Source organism: Melospiza georgiana, chromosome 9 (genome assembly GCF_028018845.1).
Source record: "Melospiza georgiana isolate bMelGeo1 chromosome 9, bMelGeo1.pri, whole genome shotgun sequence".
Taxonomy (NCBI): Eukaryota; Metazoa; Chordata; class Aves; order Passeriformes; family Passerellidae; genus Melospiza; species Melospiza georgiana.
Genome location: NC_080438.1, coordinates 26,871,929 through 26,886,924, shown reverse-complemented (window position 1 = coordinate 26,886,924; position 14,996 = coordinate 26,871,929). Strand labels below are relative to the sequence as shown.

General features: G+C 42.1%; 1 protein-coding gene across 1 annotated transcript in view; it reads left to right on the top strand.

The window, feature by feature from the left end:
• Positions 1-14,996, top strand: part of GLIS1 (GLIS family zinc finger 1) — a 186,970-nt gene that overhangs the window by 16,682 nt on the left and 155,292 nt on the right.

Here is a 14,996-nt window from a genome sequence, read left to right as displayed (position 1 = left end):
AAAATGTGGCCAGCTGAGTGATGGAGAGCCAGGAAGTTCCTGGAATCCCCACTGTCAGCCTCTTCCTTGCATTCACAGACTCAGAACTGCTTTGGACATGAGTGTAGGCCCATCTGCCCAAAGAGGTAAATGGGACAGTCATTAAAGAAAAAGACCTAGATATTCTTTATTTTCTTTATTTTCTTTGTAAAGCTTCAAAATTGATCTCTTGAATTTTGAACTTGTTTCTCAGATTTCACAGTGCTTGAGAGGAAAACATTTGACTTCCTGTCCCAAGGCCTCTAGAGCTGTTGTCCGTCCAGTTTCCCTGGTTTTAGACAGGAATCAGAACTGTCCACCATATTCCAGATCCTAGGGAAGTCAGTGGGACCTCAGGAGAAGATGATTGCTTCTGGCAGAGCTACATTTGAGTGAGTCTCCTAGGACTCCGTGGGGGCTGCAGAGAAAGGTGCTGGGGCACGGATAAGGGACCCCACTGAAGTCTCTGGCCCTTGTTTGTGCTGCTGGAGTACAGAAGGCTGGGCAGGGAGGGTGTCCAAGGCAAAGCCCACCAGGAACTAGGAGCAAGATGGGAAGGAGCATTTGTCCCTGTGGAAGGTCAAATCCAGTTTGTGGCTATTGCAGGCAGTTGGTGCTCAGTGCTGGGAGCATCTGTCCCATGCCACCCACAAAGCCTGCAACAAACTGAGATCAGTAGTGGAAAACACCAAAAGCCACAAGCTGCTGTGTGCCTTGAAGAGCAGAAGGGATTGAAAGCACTGACTGCTGCCTGCAACCCTGGAAAGGCTGGGAATTTCCCTAAGTAAAAATTCCCAGATGACCCAAGCATCACATCTGATCATTACTGTAAATACCAAAACTTTGTACCTCATGTTATTTGTGTGCGTGGACAGCTGGAGAACTGGTGACAAACTGGTGCCCACCAAGGCTGGAGTGGAGGGGCTGGGAGAGCTCCCAGGAATCCTTTGGCCCTGCTGCTGCTTCCAGCAGCCACATTTCCATGCAGTGCACAGGAGAAGGTGCTGCTTTTTTTCCTTTACTCTCCCCCCCTTTTCTTTTCCTTTCTTCCCCTCTCTCTATTAATAACTGAAGCCAATGGCTGCTCTGAGTTACGAGGGGGTTTTATTGCACGGTTGCATGGTGGAGGGGCCTGGTTTTCATTGTGCAGGGCTGGATATCAGTTTTAACCCAGAGGCAGTGATGTTATTTAACAGGTGCCTTAAAGGCATCGTGCTTATTTAATCACCATCTCCAGATCAACATTATGTAAATTGAAATTGCTTAGGTACGCAATTAATTGTGAATGCTTTAGACGTTTTTAAAGGCACAAGACAATACCTGAAGTTCCATTTTAAGAATATCCAGGTCAAAGGACACACATGTTTTTATTTTCTTATTTGAGGTATAATGTGTTCAAGGCAGATTTATGGCACAACCTTTGTTTATTGACTTGTACTTTTCCACATGAAACTAATGGAACATGACAGATGATATTTATGAGGCATGTGTTCTTGATTAAATCATGTTAGACATTAAAACCTGATAAAAGAACGTATTTTAAAGGGTGGATTAATAGAAAAGGAGGCAGCATTGATTGGGGAGTTTACACGGAACAAGACATATTGGTCTTAGCCTGAGTATTTATAAGTGAGATATGTGGTTATAAAACTTTAGAAGCTGAACAGAAAAAGATTAATAAGCTCTGGCTCTTTGGAAAGTTTGAGGTTTTTTTTTTTCCCCTCCCTTTGTAAGCCACTGGCCACCTTGTATTTTTGGTCTTTTGAGTGAATTTATTCAGTTCTGCATAAGAACTTGTGACCCTTTGTGGCCTTCTGCTTGTAATGTTGGCCCTATGTGCGTTCTGTATTCTTCAGGATTCCCAGTCAGCAGATTTGTGTGAGCAGCCTGTGCCACTGCTAAAAACTGCTCTGTAAACATGCTCTAAATCCTGCTTAGATGGGTGCAAATGGGGTGAATCAGCAGCAGTCAGATGTCCCCACCTTGATTCCTGGAGCTTTGCACAGAGTTCTGAGTAACAGGTTAGTAGGGAATCACCCCGAGTAGTATTTTGCATGTCAGCTTAAGAGTATCCTATAAGTATTTCCTGTGGAGAGGAACTGGAGGATTTTCGTAAATGTAGCAAGTGGGAACAGATTGAGTTTGTTTCTGTGGCTTACAAACTAAAGGGAAAGCAGATACCTGCATTCTACTTTCAGTTACACAGGTGCAAACCTGGAATGTTTCCTGATTTCAGCTGCACAGATGGATCTGAGGACATACTCTGGCTTGGTGCAGCATTTTCAGTGCTGAGTTTTAACCTTCTGTGGCTGAATTTGTGCTAACCTGGATCCTTAAAAGCTGCATTTTGTCTGGAACAGAAAAACTGCTGCAAGAGAAGATAGCTTTGAGTTCTTAAAGTTCCTATCAGCTTCGATTTGCAGAAGTGATGTTCACTGCAAATACAAGACAAAATCAAGTTCTATAAGTTTTTATTACAGCTCAGTTATTTCATACTGTGGTGCAGTATTTACCTCCTGCTTGTAACCTCCTTCTTGTAACTGAAAGACTTGTGCCAAATTAATAGCTCTTCACTTCTCATCTGAAAGCATTATCTTTGCTAGATGAGGTATGGTAAAATGTGTTCAAGTGATAGGATTCAAGTATTTCAATGAGTAAATTGCTTTAATATCTTCCACAGGGAAGGAATGCAAATTATAAGCACATTTATGGTTTGCTTTTGTTTGGAATTGTCAGGGCAGAAACTAAAAATACTTGCAAAATAAGAAAACTGTATAAGAAATACAGTTTTCTGTGAATGGAAGTGCTTTTATGAAGTGTTGTGTGACTTAATTTGAGTTAAGGCATGACCTTGCATCTCATATCATCAGAGTGAGTTGTGTTTGAAAAGCTGTTTGTTAAAGTGCACTTCTGCTTTCCACAAATCCATGGTAATTATGTTTTTTCTTCTTCCTTCTTTTTTTTTTTTTAATTTTTGTTTTCCCCAGCTTGCTCACTAAAACACCCCTACCTACCTGAGATTTTAGAATAAGCATTCTCTCCCATTAGGAAGTGAAAACCTTCATAATGCAGTTGTTTCCCTATAGAGATTTCAGCCTTCCTTCCCCATGCATATGGTGTAAGCCAAAACAACAGATGTTAGAGAATAAAAAGAAGAGAATAGAAAATAGCCCTGGAAGTAATATTGTGTTGTTACATTAGTATTTTGCCTCCTAAAAGATTTAGCAGAATTTAAAAAGCTTCAAAGATGGATTGAGTAATAGATCAGAGACTTAAAAAAAAGTGTTTTGAGGCTGAAAAGAAGGGGAGTAATTTTGTTGAGAATTGATACCAATCAAAGATGCAGAATGTTTGTGCAGGTAAAAGAAAGAGAAGGGAGGGGGAAAGCGTGATTTTGGAAAAAAGAAGCAGCTTAGCTCTCAGTCCTATAAAAAGTGGAAAAATTGATCACATTTAGAAAGATGGACTCTTCAAGTGGTAAAATGGATACTGAATGGGAAGGGCAGGTAGAAGAAGGGTATTTATTGTGTTTTGTCTTATGCTGGTAATCATACCCCCTAAGCTTTGTAAGGGCATCACAGCTCCGCCCTCTAAGCTGGTTCAGGTTCTCCTGGAAAAACAAACAGCACTTCCAGTCACCAGTGAAAGTGGCTGGGGCGATGACCATCACTCGGGAAATGACAGAGATTAGGGAGAAATCCTTCCCTGTGAGGGTGGGCAGGCCCTGGCACAGGTTCCCAGAGAAGCTGTGGCTGCCCCATCCCTGGAAGTGCCCAATGCCAGGCTGGACAGGGCTTGGAGCAGCCTGGCACAGTGGAAGGTGTCCCTGCCCAAGGTCCCTTCCAGCACAAGGCCTTGTATGTTTCTATGATTCTTCTCCCACAAGGATCAATGCTTACCACACCATTTTTGGTAGTTCTTTGCCAAGTCTGTTCGTACACACCATCAAGAACAGAGATTCTGTGTCCCTTCTGTCCTCATGCTCAGCTGTCTTTCACAGCCCTCTCCTTGATGTTCAATCTATGTCTTGTTTGCTAAATTTCACTTCTCTCCTCTCAGCAAAACCCATTCAGAGTTTCATGGTGGTGTGCTAGTGATAGGACTGGATCCAGAAATCCACCCCTTGACTTCGCTTTTTCTAAGTCAGTGTAAATTGAAGGAAAACTGAATTCCTTTGGCTCCAACAGGTAATTGCTTCACTAGGAAAATTAGTTGCACTATTAATGATGTTATGTATGATAAAAGAATTATCCTTGGAGTCAAACCATTGGTACCAGGCCACCAGGGAGGAAGCCCTGAAGTTAAAACTTCCCTCTCAACATGCTTCATACTGAATAGGTTCTTGCTGAGTTCTCCCAGCTTGTCTCCCTCCTGCCATGCTTTGCCAGTGGTTGTTCCTTTTTCACTTGTAGATTGTTCTGTGCCTGTATTTTTGCTTACTGCTAGTTTGTGTTTTCTGCATGTCCTTGCTGTGGAGGATGCAGACTGGTGGTGCTGAGGCATTGCTGAAGGCAGCTGAACAGACCAGGCAGGAGGCCTTTAGGAGATGCCTGTAATGGCCAAATCATGCATCAGGATCTCCCTGCCCAGTGCTTGAGAAGCAAGGATGACTTATTGGCTGTAGTGCTGCTTTGTAGAGACAGCTCTGGTGCTGCTGGGAGGCAGCAGATTCCCATTTCCCGCCATCAGAGCTCACTGGGAGAATGTCATATCCAAAGAAGTTTGTGTTTAATCTGCATTTCTGATATAAATGGAAAGAAAAACACGTATCAGCTAATACTGATTAATTATATCCCTGTGCTGGTGGCCAAGAATGGGGGTGTCATGCCATATAGATTATATGCAACGTGTTCTTTTTATGAATCAGCTAGGGAAGGCATCCAAGCTCTTTAAGTAGGTAGGTAAAGGGTTTGGCTAGTTTTCAGGGTTTGAAGCCATCTGGAAAAATTTAACCAAAATTATCTGCTTCACAGTCCCAAGATAAATCATTTTCCCACTTACACAATTGTTCCTCATTAAGCTAGTGGAGTAAGGGCTGATTAAACCCTGATATTATAACTCAGGCTTTTACAGAGCATTTTGTAGATAGAGTTTTCGTGGTGACAGTGATACCACTCTCAGCCCCAGCTGAGAACAAGAGAAATAATAGTTTCATGGAATGGAATAAACACTCCATGAAACAGAAACAATTCTGTTCAGCTCTGTGTGGTGTAAGACATTGTCCTTTCTGACAAATGTTTTATCTAAACAGTTCAATGTGTACTGTAGTACTTATGCTTATATATTTACATATTGATATGAGCTAAATATATATTATGCATAGTATGAACAACCTTTTTTTGTGACTCAAAGATACAGACATGTCCTACATGGGATTGCAACCATACCAACTTTGAAAAGCAGCAGCAAATAATTCTCTCTTAAAAAACAGCTTCATTATATTTTTAATGTCTTCTCTGCATTCCTAAGCAAATGCTTGTAACTGAGAAGCAGAGGGAAGGAAGACAAAAAATGAGTATTGTTGTTTTTTTAAATGAAAATAAGTTGGTGAACCTGATGCTGTATAAATGGAGACATAATTCAGTGATATGAGATATCCTTACATTTAATAATTTCCAGTGCTTCTCTGCATTTTAGAAAACACTGGAAATCAGTTATTTCAGTTCCTGAAAGACAAGTCTCATACTCTAGCACACTGTCCTTGTGCACTTGAGTACTGTTTTTGACTTAGAGGGCTGCTTATATGGGTGTGTTTTTAGTTGGACTTGCAGACCTGCCTGTGAAGTGCTTGAGATATATTTGATTGGGATTTGGGGTTGGGTAAGGGTTAAATCATTTACATGTTGTAGCCTGAGTGAGTGTATAAGACCTGCAGCCAGTTACAGCATCACTGCCTCTCTCAGCTGCAGATCAGGGACATTCCTGGGAATGGAATCCTTTATTCAACATTTGCATTTTGCCAACAAAGGGGACAGGTTTTGCCTCCTAGTGCAGCAAGGTTTGTTATGGGTGTGTGGTGCATAACCCAGCTGAGTGACGTCTCTCTCAGTGCTGAAGTCTGGTGATGTGGCCATGGGTCAGATCTGAGTTTGGGGCTTTGCCTTGGCTCATCATTAGAATCTCCAATGAGCCAGAAATCCCCTCAGGGCCTTGGGCTTGCTGCTTGCAGAATCAGACTGGTGGTACCTGCTTTTCTACAGTGCCTCTTGACTGGGGGGAGAATATGTGGTCCATATAACTAATTATTGCAACTCAGAGGTTGTTAGAGCGTTGTGTTCTGGAAGAGTGATCAGAAGTAGAATTTCACTTACTGTGGAACTGGTGAAGCTCTTGAATGCAGCAGCCTGTACATGCAAATAAAACTATGTGCAGGGAGAAAGAAAATTCTGGTTCCCAGTTGTGTTCATGCCAACTGCTACCCGTCATTTCTTTTTTTTTTCTTTTTAAGCTTTGTTATTCTTCTCCTTTGGAATGAGGTTTTTGAATGCTAAGAATTACTCAAAGCTCATAAAGTGCAGGGCTTAGAGCTACAATAACTGGTATTTCCAGGGCACACATCATTATTACTGAAGATGGTAGTGGTGTGTGGGTGTCAGGGCACGTGTGTCATTGTGAAATACCAGGGAGTCTTAGCAGACAGAGGAGGTCTGCAGCAAAGCTAAGCTGGTTAGCATACACTCACTTCATGCATGTACTTTAAACATCTGCCAACACTGAAAAACTTCATTTTTTCATTAAATTGGTGCCTTAGGATCTGTACCCCAATGCAGTTTCTTTGAAATGAGAATGTAGACTCTTTTCTACTCAGTGCTGTTTGTGCTTTCACAAGTGTGTTGTTTTCACATGCTCCAGCAAAGGTAATGTGTCAGGTTAAAGAAAAGAAACTGAGACAAACCCCTTTTATCCCAGGTGAAAATGGGATGGGAATAATGATCTTTCTACAGTATTGGGGAGTAAATACTTCTGTATAACTGATGTGCCCTGTTTTGGAAGAGCAGTGGTGCATTCTGTGCGTGTTCATGATGCAGGTTCTGTAACATCAGGGTTACATGATGCAGGAGATCTGCAGCACAGCTGGCAGGAGAGGGCCATTTCTCATTGCAGTGCGTGTCCCTGGTGGGGACAGCAAGTGAGATCAGGTGCCTCCTGCCCAGGACAACCCCAGCTCAGCAGGGACAGCCTGTGGTGGCTGGTAGAGGAGCTCTGGAGGATGGTGTGGGGAAAGCAGAACCCCAGCCTGCGCTGGCTTTGGGTTCGATGTGGGGTTACAGTTTCTGAGCTAATTCTAAATGAATTAGCTCTGAAAAACCAGAAAAGAACACTCTGTTGAACTGGAAGTTTTCTCTTTTTCCCTTTTATCCCAGCAGATACTTTGAAGCTTTTCCCATCTTACCTTCTTAAGTCCCTTTTTGATTTCACCTCAAGGTACAGATTCTTTCTCTTGCCTGTGCAAAGCCTCTTGTGATGGTTGCATGTTTTGAGGTTTCCCTTTTGTTCTCTGTACGTTATTTGTTCTCTCTACATTATTCAGTCTTGCAGATGCTTATAAATTACTTTGTAGACTTGAGTAGCTGTTTTGCCCCTAGAGCCTTCTGATACCTGAAAGTAGCTCCCATCCATTATATGCATTAAAACATTTAGAAGAGGGCTCCATCTGTTGATACAGCACCCAGCACTGAAGGACTGATCTTGCCTTGATCCTTTACAGCTTCCCCAGTAATAGATTAAGTGGAGTTCCAGATTATGTTGAAGTTGCAGGTTTGAGGCTGTTTCTTTCATTCAATGTAGGTTATTCAGGGTCTGATATAGAAATCAGACTGTGATACTATAATACTTATGTTTAAATGCTTATTGACCCCTCCCTCCTAACATAATCCCTTTCTTGTCTGCTGCTCGTACTTCCTTGTTAAAGTGAGCTGGGAAGTTACTTGCATTTGGAAGGGAATATATAAAAACAAACTAATGAACTAACTTAGGTGTGATTGCAAAATGTTGCATGATCTTTGAATGTTGGGTGCCTGCTTATTTTGGAGTGTTTGCTGGGCTAAATGTAACATGGATTTGTCTGTGATGTGTCATAGGCTTATCAAAGCCAAATTACTCATTAAAATAATGCTGAATTGGAAATATAAAGCAGTAAACCAGCGGATAAATAAAAGGTTAGCAGAAAGGTAACTTGATATATGAAACCATAAAAGGGATTTCAGAATTAATGAGGGAGACAATATTTCTCCTGTAGAGACTTTAAGACTTGGTTGAAGTAGTGTAACAGCAACACATTATTTATTTCTTGTGTTGCCTTATTCTTAGGCCCATGGGACCAGACAGGAAGGAATTAGAGAGCCCTATATTACAATTTAATTGCTTGAAGAAAAAATATTATTTTTATTGTTAACCATTAGCTGCTTCTAGTTTTATTAAAGTCATAATGTCCATGCTGTAGCACCGATGTTTGCAGCATGCAGTGAAGGCTAGGAAAATTATTCAATCGCTATAAAAATCAGCTTAGTGTGGAAAAAAAAAAAGAAAAAATGGAGAGCTGAAACTAAACCAGTGGCTGTTGAGCTGTTACAGATGTCTAAATCTGTGTTTTCTTCCATTAGAGCTGTGAAGAAGTGTCCTGATCTTTCTTTCTTTCACTGAAGAAGTGTTCACATATACAGCCACAGTTTTCATTGAGCTGAGCCGCTGGCAGCAGCTGGTGCTCAGTTTGTTGTTTGCTCTTCTTCATGTTGCCTTGGGATTTCTGTAAAATGTCCTGGGCTTGGTCACTAAAAGTGTTCTTGGTTTTTTGACTTTTCTTTTTTTTTCAGCCACAGGTTAAAATTGTGACATTATTTGACCCCCCTGTTTAATGTACAGGTTTGGGTTCTAGACAGGTTTGGGGTTTATTTTCTTTTTTTGCACAGACAGCGGACAATGTCTTCTGCTTTTCTAACTATTGTTCATTTTTCAAAATCAAAATTCTCATGTGCCAGCTACACTGTGATGACTGTCCCCTGCTGTGTTCTTGGCCTGTGGGAAAGGAAAGACAATATAACTGAGTTTGGCTCACCATGGCAAAAATATTTGGAGGAATGATCTCACACCTGCTTCAGGCTAAAAATGCTTCTTCCATGAGCAGCCAGAATGGCTCAGCTGTTGAGCTGTGGTGATCTGACCACATGGACAGATGAGCAAATCTGAGACACGTCTGTAATGCACAGAGCATGTTGGTAATGGCAGCAGAGCAGCTCAGCCTTGCATGGATCCATGTGGAAGGGTTCACAGATCTGTACAATAACTCACTGCACACAGCAATCTGCACAGATCTGTACGATAATCCACTGCACACAGCAATCTGCACAGAGCTGTACGATAATCCACTGCACACAGCAATCTGCACAGATCTGTACGATAATCCACTGCACACAGCAATCTGCACAGATCTGTACAATAATCCACTGCACACAGCAATCTGCACAGATCTGTACGATAATCCACTGCACACAGCAATCTGCACAGATCTGTACGATAATCCACTGCACACAGCAATCTGCACAGATCTGTACGATAATCCACTGCACACAGCAATCTGCACAGATCTGTACGATAATCCACTGCACGCAGCAATCTGCACAGATCTGTACGATAATCCACTGCACACAGCAATCTGCACAGATCTGTACGATAATCAATTGCATTTTTGCACAGACTCAGAACATCTTTCCCTCTGAAGCAGACGAGCAGATTTTTTTCCTAGAATGTCTCAGTCTTGATCCTTTGCTTGAGTTCCAAGAGCAGCTTCTTGGTGTGATGCAGGGTCCTTTCACAGAGGTTTCCAGCTAGGAAGAGAGCACAGTATTTCACCATCTGATCAGCTCTGTCTGACATGGGCTCAGCTCTTCTGATGACTGGGAATGGCTCTCTTACCCACAGGTAACAGACACACTTGCAGCAGTGCCTGCAGAAGTGTTGTGCCTTCCTTTAAATTCACAAAATGGTGGTTGTGTTTCTTCGCTTTCCTTTTTGAATTCATCCCCACTGAGTAGTATTTTTACATCTGTGGTTAAACCATAGTGTGAAAGGAGCTGGCTGCAGCTTGATGCTGGGAGCTGCTGATGTTACCTACACCTGGCTTGGATTCTGTTTTAAACCAAGGGCATCTTCCAATCCAAGAGATTCTTGTGTATGAAATCCAAATCATTCCCTTGTTTTTACAAAGACAGCAACAAGATGGAAGACCCTCTCAAATAGTGAGATCCCCAGGGCAGTTGTGATAAGCTGCTGTGTACTCCTCCAGCAATGGCACAGTGTGTACCCCTTCCTAGAGCTGCTGGGGTTTGTGGGCTTTGGCTCACGTTGGCAGCACGTGGGGTGTGTGCAGGTCTCCTGAAAGCCTCAGAAATCTGCATTAGGGGTGTTTGTGTGCGTATACATGGATATATGTGAAACCCTCAGGCACTGCCTTCTGCAAGAGCTGCCCTGGAAGCCTGTGAGCTGACTCTGAGTTGTTCAGGAAACATGATCTGCCTTATTTTATGAAGGACAGCTGAAATTTGAAATGCATTGTGACCACTGTGACTGACTCTGGACTGCAATTTTTTCTAAGAGTTTGCCTGTTGATGCCAGGGCCAGCTCTGCTTTTTTACGTTCTCACAAACATTCACCGGGGAAGGTGCACTACTTCTGATGAATACTTCCATTGTTTGCCATGGACCCTGGGCAGTAACTTTGGCCTTACTGGGAAAGATTCCCATTCTTTGATGCTCTGATTCTTCAGCCAACTCCATTCTGTTTGATATAATTTTTAATCAAGTTTTCCTTTTAACTTGTAATGTAACAAGTCCCTAAATGTGTTACTATCCACCAAAGAGGGTTTCTTGGCAGGATTTCCAAACAAAAACAAAACAAAAAACCTCTATTCAGCCAAAATACTCTTTAACAGATGAAGCAACAATTACTTGTGGCTTTGTGAAAATAGACTATATATTGTATATACTGTGGAGCAAGAGACCACGATGTGCGTAGTGATGATTTGAGGTATTGGGAAATTAAGTGATCCATCAGTATTGATGCTTGGTGCCAAGTATTAGTTCAATGCTCCAATTTCCTATGCAATTGAAAGTGGGAGTAGGCTTTCACGAAAGAGGGTCTAGTGGTTAATGCACTGGGCTGGGCCCTGGGAGGTCTGGCTTTAATTCCCAGCTCTCTCCAGGCTTGCTGTTCAACTGTGAACACGTTACTTGAACTCCCAGTGCCTCAGTTCTCCTCTTTCCCTCCCTCACCCACTTCTTTTTGAAATTCCTTTGGGAGGAACTGTCTTTAAGCTTGTGTGTGCTATCTAAACAAAGGGCACTGCATCTCAGTAGGGGCCCGGAGATACTTTGACTATAGAAAGATTTGTAAGTGTTCTGGCAAATACAAAACTGTCATGTACACACGCATGTCAGGCAGGCTGAGTTATGAACGCAGTAACAGGGGAAAAATTAGCAGGCAGAAATGGCAGCCGTTACCACCGCATGTTTTCATTTGGATATCTTGATTATGTGAATATACGGAGCAGCTGCTCCCATCCCCGTCCCCAGCAGTTCTGTTCCACTTCTGCACAAGTTGGGATGAAGACTGACTTGCTTAAGAACAAAGTTGTCCTTTCTTCTGTGCATTCTGAGGCACAGGGAGTGGTAGCTAGAGAGAACTGTGCACATGAGGGAAGCAGGATCTGAGCACCGTCCTGCAGCCTGCCCTGGATGGATTTCCTAAGCCTCTTGTCTTCCATCCCCTGTAAAAGGCAGGAAGTCACAGCTACCATGATACTTCCCTAGACTGTGCAGATTCATTGCAGTCTCTGGAGAACTCTGGAGATGGTGTTTCCCTTGAAGTCTCACTTAATATTAGCAGTTGTGTTCAGTGGAATTTGGGAGCTTGAGCAATAAAGGCTCTGGGAAGGTCGGTGCTGAAGTGCACTGCAGAAGTTACTCCATCTGACTCACTCCAGCCCAGGGCTCGGGTTCCTCAGCAAAGCCTGGGGTCTGGCAAGGAGCTCCCAGAGGTCCTGCCTGCTCTGCTTGCTGAAAGGTTTTGGTTTGAGGACAGCAGGGAACAGCTGTCCTTCTTGGATGAATGTCCTTCTTGCCACCTTATGTTCATTTAAAAGTAGAAAATGTTTGTAATTCTGTAATAGTTGTTTCTGAGGATGAGCCCTATCACATTATCCAGTATGAGAGCACCAGTTCTGTGTCTATGCTAATTTTGGCTTTTGGAATAGATAAGGAAGCTTTTCCAATGAGTGTCTGATTTAACATTGCAGCCTAATAAAGACAAACCTCCTCTCTGAACATGAGTGACACAAGAGTGATTAATTTCATTCAAACCAAGGGATTAGTTTTTGGAATCAAACTCTCATTTTGTCATGACTAAAATGGTGGCAATAATTACTTTGCAAAGCAGTGTTTCACTCTGAGCCTGTGGGAAGGCAGGATTGAGTGTCATGTTTTGTTTTCATTAGCAGAATGTTTTGTCATTGGACCTAGGCCTAAACAAGGCAGTGACAGGAGAGCTGTTTGTGCTGCTAGGTTGGGCACGCTTTGCTGGCTGTGTGCATGCTGCAAGCTGATTTTTACACAGAGATTGGGCTGCTGGGGTCTGGCCCAAGTGCCATGCCCTGGATCACAGCTGTTGAAGATCACACCAGCAGACACCTTTGGGGCTAAGGAGATTACACTGCCTGAGTATGGTTCCTTCCACTACAGAAGAGAGTTTTGCTTTGTTTTCTTTGCAGTAATGGATAGTAAGATCTCTTCTTGTGACTCCTGTTTCTGGAGATCTGAGTAGCAAACAGTGACCATTCATGAAGATCACAGAAATTATTTTAAGAATAACCTGACAATCCTAAACCAGACGTGCTGTGTAAACAAATGATACTGTGCTGGAGTGAGCTTTACTGACCTACCATAAAGAGAAGCATTTCTGCCCTACTGATGGACTTTTACTATAGATTATCAGCTCAGTCCTTGTCTCTGAAGTATAAAGAAATGTCCTGGTTAGGCCCTCTGAGTGTTTGTTCTCCCTCCTACCACTCATGGTAGAGTTAAATGGACTTTTGGCCCACAGAAGGGATGAAACAGCACAAAGAAGGAAAGGTATGGAAAGTGGAATTTTTTTTTTTTTAATACTTCTTGATAATTACAGGAATTCCTAGCTCTCATCTTTGTATTTCATTCAGATGTGTAAGCAAGTAAATATATAAGCCAAATTAAAAAGGAGTGTGACTCCATGGTATTCTAGGACTCTAAAGGCAGAGTCTGTGGGGATTATAGAAGCCCTACTTTTCTGGAAGACTATTGTATCAGCATCCACAGTCATGCATGCAACTTCCTACCTGTATTTAAAAATAATAACTTGCAAATAAATACTTCAATTTATTGTTGACATACAGATGTGAAAGTGGGAATAGAAGAAATGGCTGTTTTGCCAAGTAAACATTTGCAAGATCTTTTTTTTCAGATGCAAGCACAGTATGTATACTTTCTTTGCCAACAAATGTCTTTAAGGTTTTAGAATAGAGTCAATTTACTATTTTTTAAATCTCTATGGGAGTTATCTTGATTTCCAGCCAATAGGATCTGTCTGGTCCACAGACTCTTCCTGATGGACAAGAGTGCTACTGTTTGCTTACAGCTGTTGAAAGAACCGTAGAATTGGAAAAAATACTTAGTGATAGAACTTTCATCTGCTTGTTTGACACAGCAGTTAATGAATGTCTCATGTCTTGCCATCCAGGGAAGTGATATTTGAAAATCTAACCCGAAAGCTGCGTAAAGTTTTTCACAATTAAGGGAAAAGCATTGTCTCATTGAGGACTGAATTTTCCCACCTTGACAGCCAAACACGACAGAGGACTGCAGCCAGTTTGCTCTTGTAAATGCCCAAGCAGACTGCTCCTTCCCAGGTATTCAGTCTTCATCCTCACCTGACACAGGGACAGGTGCATGAATACAGTGACGTGTTTTGTGTCTGGCCCTGAGTTTTGTCCTTGGAAAGCCCAGCTTTAAATCTGACCTTGTAAGAGAAAGACTCGAGTTGAAGCTTTTTGAATTGAAGATGCCTTTTAGGAGAGGAGTGGTCCACTTCCAGAAAGCCCCGGAGGGTTGATTTCACAGATGGGTCAGGTGTCACAAAGCAGATGATGTGAATTTCTCCATTGCACTGTGGCTGTGTAAAGGCAGCAGTATCCACACGGTTACACTCAGTGCACACTTCTTTGGGTGGTTGGAAGCACCTGATCTGTACCCTGGGTAATGCCTGATTGAAGCACATTCCAAACTGCAGGTTATGGCACCAACTCAGTCTGCAGCTAGGGACGTATAGACTGGGTTTTTGGCAGGAACTGTCTAACTTTTGTCTGCAATATATAATAAGTCTTTATAGTGTTTAAGACACATAAATCTGATCTCCCTCCAAACTGTCTGTAGTTCATTTCCTCCAGGGTTGGGGGCAGGGCGAAGTCCAGGTAAATGGAAGGACAATTTGAAGAAGAGAAAGATCCTGTGAAATCATTTGAGTATGAAATGTTGGATTTAAACAATGAAGTAGCTTCCTTTCCTATTCTATTTATCATTTTAATTGCTTAAAGCATATTTCTTAGAAATAGTCAAAATACAGACTCAGACATATTTATATTTTATGCATCCCTGCTGTTACGTTTTTTTGGATGTAAAATGGATCGACAAAACCCATGGAGATGTTTATACAGAAAACATAGTATAATGAAAGTCTTACTGTGAATTTTGTGTTGATAGCATTTGTAATAAATCAGGAGAGTCAATTGCTTTACTCTGCTACACGCACAGTAACTACTGTCACATTGCATGAAAACATTACTTATCTACTCACTGTAAAGATGCCAACTATCTTTGGATCAAACTGTGCTGAACTATGAAGTCAGACTTCTTACAAGGAAGGAAGACTTGCAAATCATACAAATATATGTTCTGATG